We start from the raw sequence: 6,985 nt of genomic DNA, 5'->3' as shown, positions 1-6,985 counted from the left end.
GATCCTAGCTATGCACATCAACAAAAAATCGAAGCATGGTGGTTCGGTTATGGGTCGGCAGAAAATTTGGAGGGATAGGATTGATGCCCACAACAGATTGATCAGGAATTATTTTGCGAAGAATCCCACATACCTGGAGTCGTACTTTCGTCGCCGGTTTAGGATGAGCACCGAGTTGTTCAGGCGCATTATAGAGAAACTAGCGAGTCATGACCGATTTTTTCAACAAAGGAGGAATGCCGCCAGAGAGCTCGGGAATAACACCTTTCAGAAGATAACAGTCGCTTTGCGTATGTTGGCATACGGTATCTCGGCTGATTTAGTTGATGATCACTTGGCTATGAGTGAGACCCAAACCATCATATGTGTCAAGCGGTTCGCAGTCGGAATTGTGCAAGTGTTTGGCCAGGAGTATTTGAGATCTCCCAATGCTGAAGACGCCACAAGGCTATTGGAGATGAACAAAGCTCGCGGTTTTCCTGGTATGCTTGGCTCAATAGATTGCATGCATTGGAGTTGGAAGAATTGTCCAAGGGCATGGCATGGGCAATTCCACGGCCAAAAAAAGGGTTCCACTATAATCCTTGAAGCGGTGGCTGATCAAGAGACTTGGATTTTTCATGCATTCTTTGGAATGCCTGGATCTTTGAATGACATCAATGTTGTCAACCGGTCACCACTGATGAATAAGATTGCAAATGGTGATTTGCCACCGGTGCAGTTTGTAGCAAATGGTCGTACATACAACTATGGCTATTATCTAGCGGATGGCATCTATCCAAAGTGGCAAACCTTTGTGAAGCCGCTGAAAAGCCGGAAGGTAAGAAAAATCTTGATTTCCACAATGCTCACGCGGCAGCTAGAAAAGATGTGGAGATAGCTTTTGGGATTTTGCAAGCCCAATTTGCTATTGTGAGAGGACCGGCTAGATTTTGGGATCCGAAAATGATTCGGTACATCATGCGCGCTTGTGTGATCATGCATAACATGATCATTGAGAATGAGCGTGGCCAAGATGTAGACTACTCTTAGTATGAGCTCTTGGGACATCCCGTGCGAGTGCGACGGAGGGTTGAATGGGTGGCCCGTTTTGTTGCCTCCTATCATGCCATTCGACGTCCCGCAGTGCATGATGATCTTCAGAAGGATCTCATTCAGGAGTGGTGGGCATGGAATGGACGACAAAGAGCATCATGATTTGTGCATTCGATATTGTATTGTCAAACTATTTGTTCCGTTTATTGCACTATTTGTTGTATTGAATGATAAACTGTTTGTTTGAGTTGTAATAATGAAATTGAACTATTTATTTTAATTTGTGTTTGATCTTTTTGCTTCTGTTTCGGAATGCATATGTTGTTTGTGCGAGAGTCGCGTGATGTCTGCTACACAACCTTCTTCTTGTAGACGTTGTTGGGCCTCCAAGTGCAGAGGTTTGTAGGACAGTAGCAAATTTCCCTCAAGTGGATGACCTAAGGTTTATCAATCCGTGGGAGGCGTAGGATGAAGATGGTCTCTCTCAAGCAACCCTGCAACCAAATAACAAAGAGTCTCTTGTGTCCCCAACACACCCAATACAATGGTAAATTGTATAGGTGCGCTAGTTCGGCGAAGAGATGGTGATAAAAGTGCAATATGGATGGTAGATAAAGGTTTTTGTAATCTGAAAATATAAAAACAGCAAGGTAACTAATGATAAAAGTGAGCACAAACGGTATTGCAATGTGTTGAAACAAGGCCTAGGGTTCATACTTTCACTAGTGCAAGTTCTCTCAACAATAATAACATAATTGGATCACATAAATATCCCTCAACATGCAACAAAGAGTCACTCCAAAGTCACTAAGAGCGGAGAACAAACGAAGAGATTATGGTAGGGTACGAAACCACCTCAAAGTTATTCTTTCCAATCAATCCGTTGGGCTATTCCTATAAGTGTCACAAATAGCCCTAGAGTTCGTACTAGAATAACACCTTAAGACACAAATCAACCAAAACCCTAATGTCACCTAGATACTCCAATGTCACCTCAAGTATCCGTGGGTATGATTATATGATATGCATCACACAATCTCAGATTCATCTATTCAACAAACACATAGAACCTCAAAGAGTGCCCCAAAGTTTCTACCGGAGAGTCAAGACGAAAACGTGTGCCAACCCCTATGCATAGGTTCATGGGCGGAACTCGCAAGTTGATCACTAAGGGAGTCCTGGATTAGGGGGTGTCCGGATGGCCGGACTATACCTTCAGCCGGACTCCTAGACGATGAAGATACAAGATTGAAGACTTCGTCCCGTGTCCGGAAGGGACTTTCCTTGGCGTGGAAGGCAAGCTTGACGATACGGATATATAGATCTCCTACCATTGTAACCGACTTTGTGTAACCCTAACCCTCTCCGGTGTCTATATAAACCGGAGGGTTTTAGTCCGTAGGACAACATACAGAACAACAATCATACCATAGGCTAGCTTCTAGGGTTTAGCCTCTCCGACTCGTGGTAGATCTACTCTTGTACTACCCATATCATCAATATTAATCAAGCAGGACGTAGATTTTTACCTCCATAAAGAGGGCCCGGACCTGGGTAAAACTTCGTGTCCCTTACCTCCTATTACCATCCGTCCTAGACGCACAGTTCGGGGCCCCCTACCCGAGATCCGCCAGTTTTGACACCGACATTGGTGCTTTCATTGAGAGTTCCTCTGTGTCGTCTCCGTTAGGCTTGATGGCTCCTACGATCATCAATAGTGATGCAGTCCAGGGAGAGACCTTCCTCCCCGGACAGTTCTTCGTCTTCGGCGGCTTCGCACTGCGGGCCAATTCACTTGGCCATCTGGAGCAGATCGAAAGCTATGCCCCTGGCCGTCAGGTCAGATATGGAAGTTTAAACTACACGGCTGACATCCGCGGGGACTTGATCTTCGACGGATTCGAGCCACTGCCGAGCGCACCGCACTGTCACGACGAGCATGATCTAGCTCTGCCGCCGAACAGTGCCCTGGAGGCCGCACCCGCATCGGCTTCGACCCTTAATTCGGAGCCAACTACGCCGATCGAGGATGGGTGATTGGACGCCGCCTCGGGGGCTGCGATCCCAATGGCGATCGAGCCGAATACCAGCCCCGCACTCCGCAAGACTCGTGACTCCAAGGAGCCGGACTCCTCTCCGGACTCCGAACCCTCCGCGCCCCTGCCGATCGAATCCGATTGGGCGCCGATCATGGAGTTTACTGCCGCGGACATCTTTCAGCACTCGCCTTTCGGCGATATTCTGAAGACACTAAAGTCTCTCTCTTTATCAGGAGAGCCCTGGCCGGACTACGGTCAGCAAGGTTGGGATACGGACGATGAAGAAATTCAAAGCCCACCCACCACCCACTTTGTAGCCACTGTCGACGATTTAACCGACATGCTCGACTTCGACTCCGAAGACATCGATGGTATGGACGCCGATGAAGGAGACGATGAAGAACCAGCGCCTATTGGGCCCTGGAAAGCCACCTCGTCATATGACGTATACATGGTGGACGCACCAAAAGATGACGACGAGGAGCGGAAGGACGCACCGAAGGCTTGTTCCCTCGAAAAGCAGTCAAAGCGGCGACGCAAGCGCCGCCCCAAATCCTGCCTCGACAGAAATAACGATCACACAGACCCAGCGCTGGAGCAGGGCGAACCGCTGCCGGACAACGGCAATCCGGATAATCAAACCGAACAAACAAATTCTATCAAGGATAATGGTCCGGACGACATAACGCCGGACAGGCACCCGGAGCAGCAGAATGCCCGTAAAAGGCTTGTTGCCACCGCGAGGAGTCTTAAAAAGCAGAAGCAAAGGCTCAAGGCTGTGCAAGACACACTCCAAATCAGATGGAGTAAAATACTCAACACAGCAGCGAGGTACGGCGACAATCGCCCCTCCAAGAGCTACCCAAAGCGGAAGCTGCTACCTGAATTCGATGAGGAGGCCTCAGACCCCCCACAACCAAATATCAAAGCAGCCACCTGGCCGGATAGACGACCCCTCTACCAACACAGAGCGGCATACAACGCCACTCACAATACAACACGCGACCCATGCGAGGGCTCGCACCCAAAGGACGGCGCAACAAGATCCATCTATGGACCACGCAAGCGCGCCCCAGCATACAATGCAACACAACAAACATCCGAACAACGCGGTACACCCAGCTACAGGGGTGCCGCACACCCCCTATGTTTCACCGATGAGGTGCTGGACCATGAATTTCCAGAGGGATTCAAACCCGTAAACATAGAGACATACGACGGAACAACAGACCCTGGGGTCTGGATTGAGGACTACATCCTTCATATCCATATGGCTCGAGGAGATGATCTCCACGCCATCAAGTACTTACCCCTCAAGCTCAAAGGGCCAGCTCGTCACTGGCTTAAAGGCCTCCCCGAAAGCTCCATTGGAAGTTGGGAAGAGCTCGAAGACGCCTTTCGGGCAAATTTTCAAGGGACTTATGTCCGACCTCCGGATGCGGACGATTTGAGTCATATAACTCAACAGCCCGGAGAGTCAGCCCGAAAGCTTTGGAACAGGTTTCTTACTAAAAAGAACCAGATTGTCGACTGTCCGGACGCCGAAGCCTTGGCAGCTTTTAAGCATAGCGTCCGTGACGAATGGCTCGCCAGACACCTCGGCCAAAATAAGCCGAGAACGATGGCCGCATTAACAAGCCTCATGACCCGCTTTTGCGCGGGTGAGGACAGCTGGCTAGCCAGATGCAGCACCAGCGACCCCAGTACATCTGAAGTTAGAGATGGAAACGGGAAATCACGGCGCAACAGCAATAACAAACGCCGGAATAAAGAAGACAGCACGAAGGGCACGGCAGTAAACGCCGGATTCAAAAGCTCTCGGCCAGGTCAAAAGCCGCCCTCTAAAGGCACCAGGGATGAACTGTCCAGCCTCAACAAAATTCTGGACCAAGTATGTCAGATCCATAGTACCCCTGGTAAACCTGCTAATCATACCCACAGAGAATGTTGGGTCTTCAAGCAGTCCGGCAAGCTCAACGCCGTACACAAGGGGGAGGATACACCAAGTGAAGACGAGGACGAGCCTCCCAAGCAAGACACTGGGGAACAAAAGAAATTTCCACCAGAAGTCAAAACAGTAAACGTGTTACACGTGATCAAGGGAAAAAACAACGCGGCACTCCCAGGAAAATATACCCAAGTGCCTGTCACCGCGAAGTCCTGCCACTGGTCGTCTCAACCGATCACTTTCGACCATCGCGATTACTCAGCAAGTATCCGACGCGCAGGATGGGCTGCCCTGGTATTAGACCCAGTAATTGGCGGATATCACTTCACACGAGTCTTGATGGACGGTGGCAGCAATCTAAACCTAATATATCAGGATACAATCCGCGGGATGGGGTTAGACCCAACAAAAATTCGCCATAGCAATACTACCTTTAAAGGAGTAACGCCAGGCCCAGGGGCTCGTTGTACGGGCTCCCTCCTACTACAAGTTATATTCGGCTCCCCCGATAACTTCCGTCGCGAGCATTTAACCTTCCACATCGCTCCGTTCCAAAGTGGCTATCAAGCACTGCTCGGACGCGAAGCTTTCGCTCGCTTTAATGCAATACCACACTACGCCTCCCTCACACTCAAGATGCCCGGTCCACGTGGCATCATTTCAGTGAACGGAAATATCAAGCGATCTCTGCGCGCCGAAGAGAGTGCGGCTGCCTTGGCAGCCGCACACTAAAGGCGCCCGGACCAGCGAAAGCATCCAATAGGTCGTCAAGACCTCAGACACAACTAATCAAGTCCGGCGCCGCTATTTATACCGAATAAATGGTCACACCCCTATTTGTCAATACAAGGGGCTCAACGCGCGCAGACAAGTGGCAATTTCTTCTCATCTTGAATTATACATGGTTTCTTTAAAAACTATCTTTTTGCACGACAACTTTTTCACCTAAATTCCTCTCTTTTACAGACGATCATCGTGCTACACCCGTCCAGGATACGGCACAACGGAGACACAGGCGCAGACGTGCAGCAGGGACCCGCTCCAAGGATTCTTTTTAGATTAAGACCCTGCGTAAACCTTTTTTACTGTCTCTTGTTGATACATATCCACCGTTGAGAAGGATGCTGACGTCTTGGCATGTGGCCACGCCAGAACAATGCACGTACCTGGACACAAGGGGCTTCTTACAAAGGCCATTATTTAGGCCCGGTTTATACCACAAAGACCGAATACCTTAGGGAGTGTTCGGCGTCGCGAGTTTGGCCCTATATGCATCAGCTCCGAATCATTGTCTTTGGTCAAATGTTGGGTTTGCCCGGCTCCTGTGTTTTGGTGCCTTACGTTCCGCTTTACCGGCTAAGGTAGCACCAGGAGAACTACTGCGATTGTGCCCTGGTTCATCCGGACGAGCACCTCAGTAGAGAAAGCCGAAAACTGACTGTCATGATATAGCGTGAGACTGGTCAACCACTCGATGACCTGTTGGAATGTTAGAATTCCTCCGCCTTAACGAAGGGCCGTTTTCCGGCCAGGCATGTACGCACCCCGGGATCGGGAGAGTGCGGAGCCACCAGGGGCTATCTAGTAGCCCCACTGTCAAACTCCTATGGCTAAGTGAAAGTGCTAAAGCATTATAGTCCGGTTGCCTCGCTCGCTCCGCTATCACCTCCTTAATAGGACCAAGACGTTGGGTTAAGTGTGAACGCGTGTTTTTTGCGAGCACCTCCGCATTATATGCGTGGGGGTTGAAGCCGACGGCTGCAATCTTTCAGGTTATACACATGTATACATAAACGGCCGCCCAGGAGGCATCATATTACTTTCAGGCAAAAGTATAAAAATAGCCTTATAAAAATTTATAAAAGCATTTCGCTTACAATGAGATTACATATCACTCAAACATAATATTTTTTGAGCACTGGGTCTCTATCAAACGAGCACCCTCAAGAACTTCTTCAAAGTA

The sequence above is a fragment of the Triticum aestivum genome, chromosome 7A (genome assembly GCF_018294505.1).
Source record: "Triticum aestivum cultivar Chinese Spring chromosome 7A, IWGSC CS RefSeq v2.1, whole genome shotgun sequence".
Lineage (NCBI taxonomy): Eukaryota > Viridiplantae > Streptophyta > Magnoliopsida > Poales > Poaceae > Triticum > Triticum aestivum.
The sequence above is the reverse complement of the archived record's forward strand: the minus strand, read 5'-3'. Positions refer to the sequence as shown.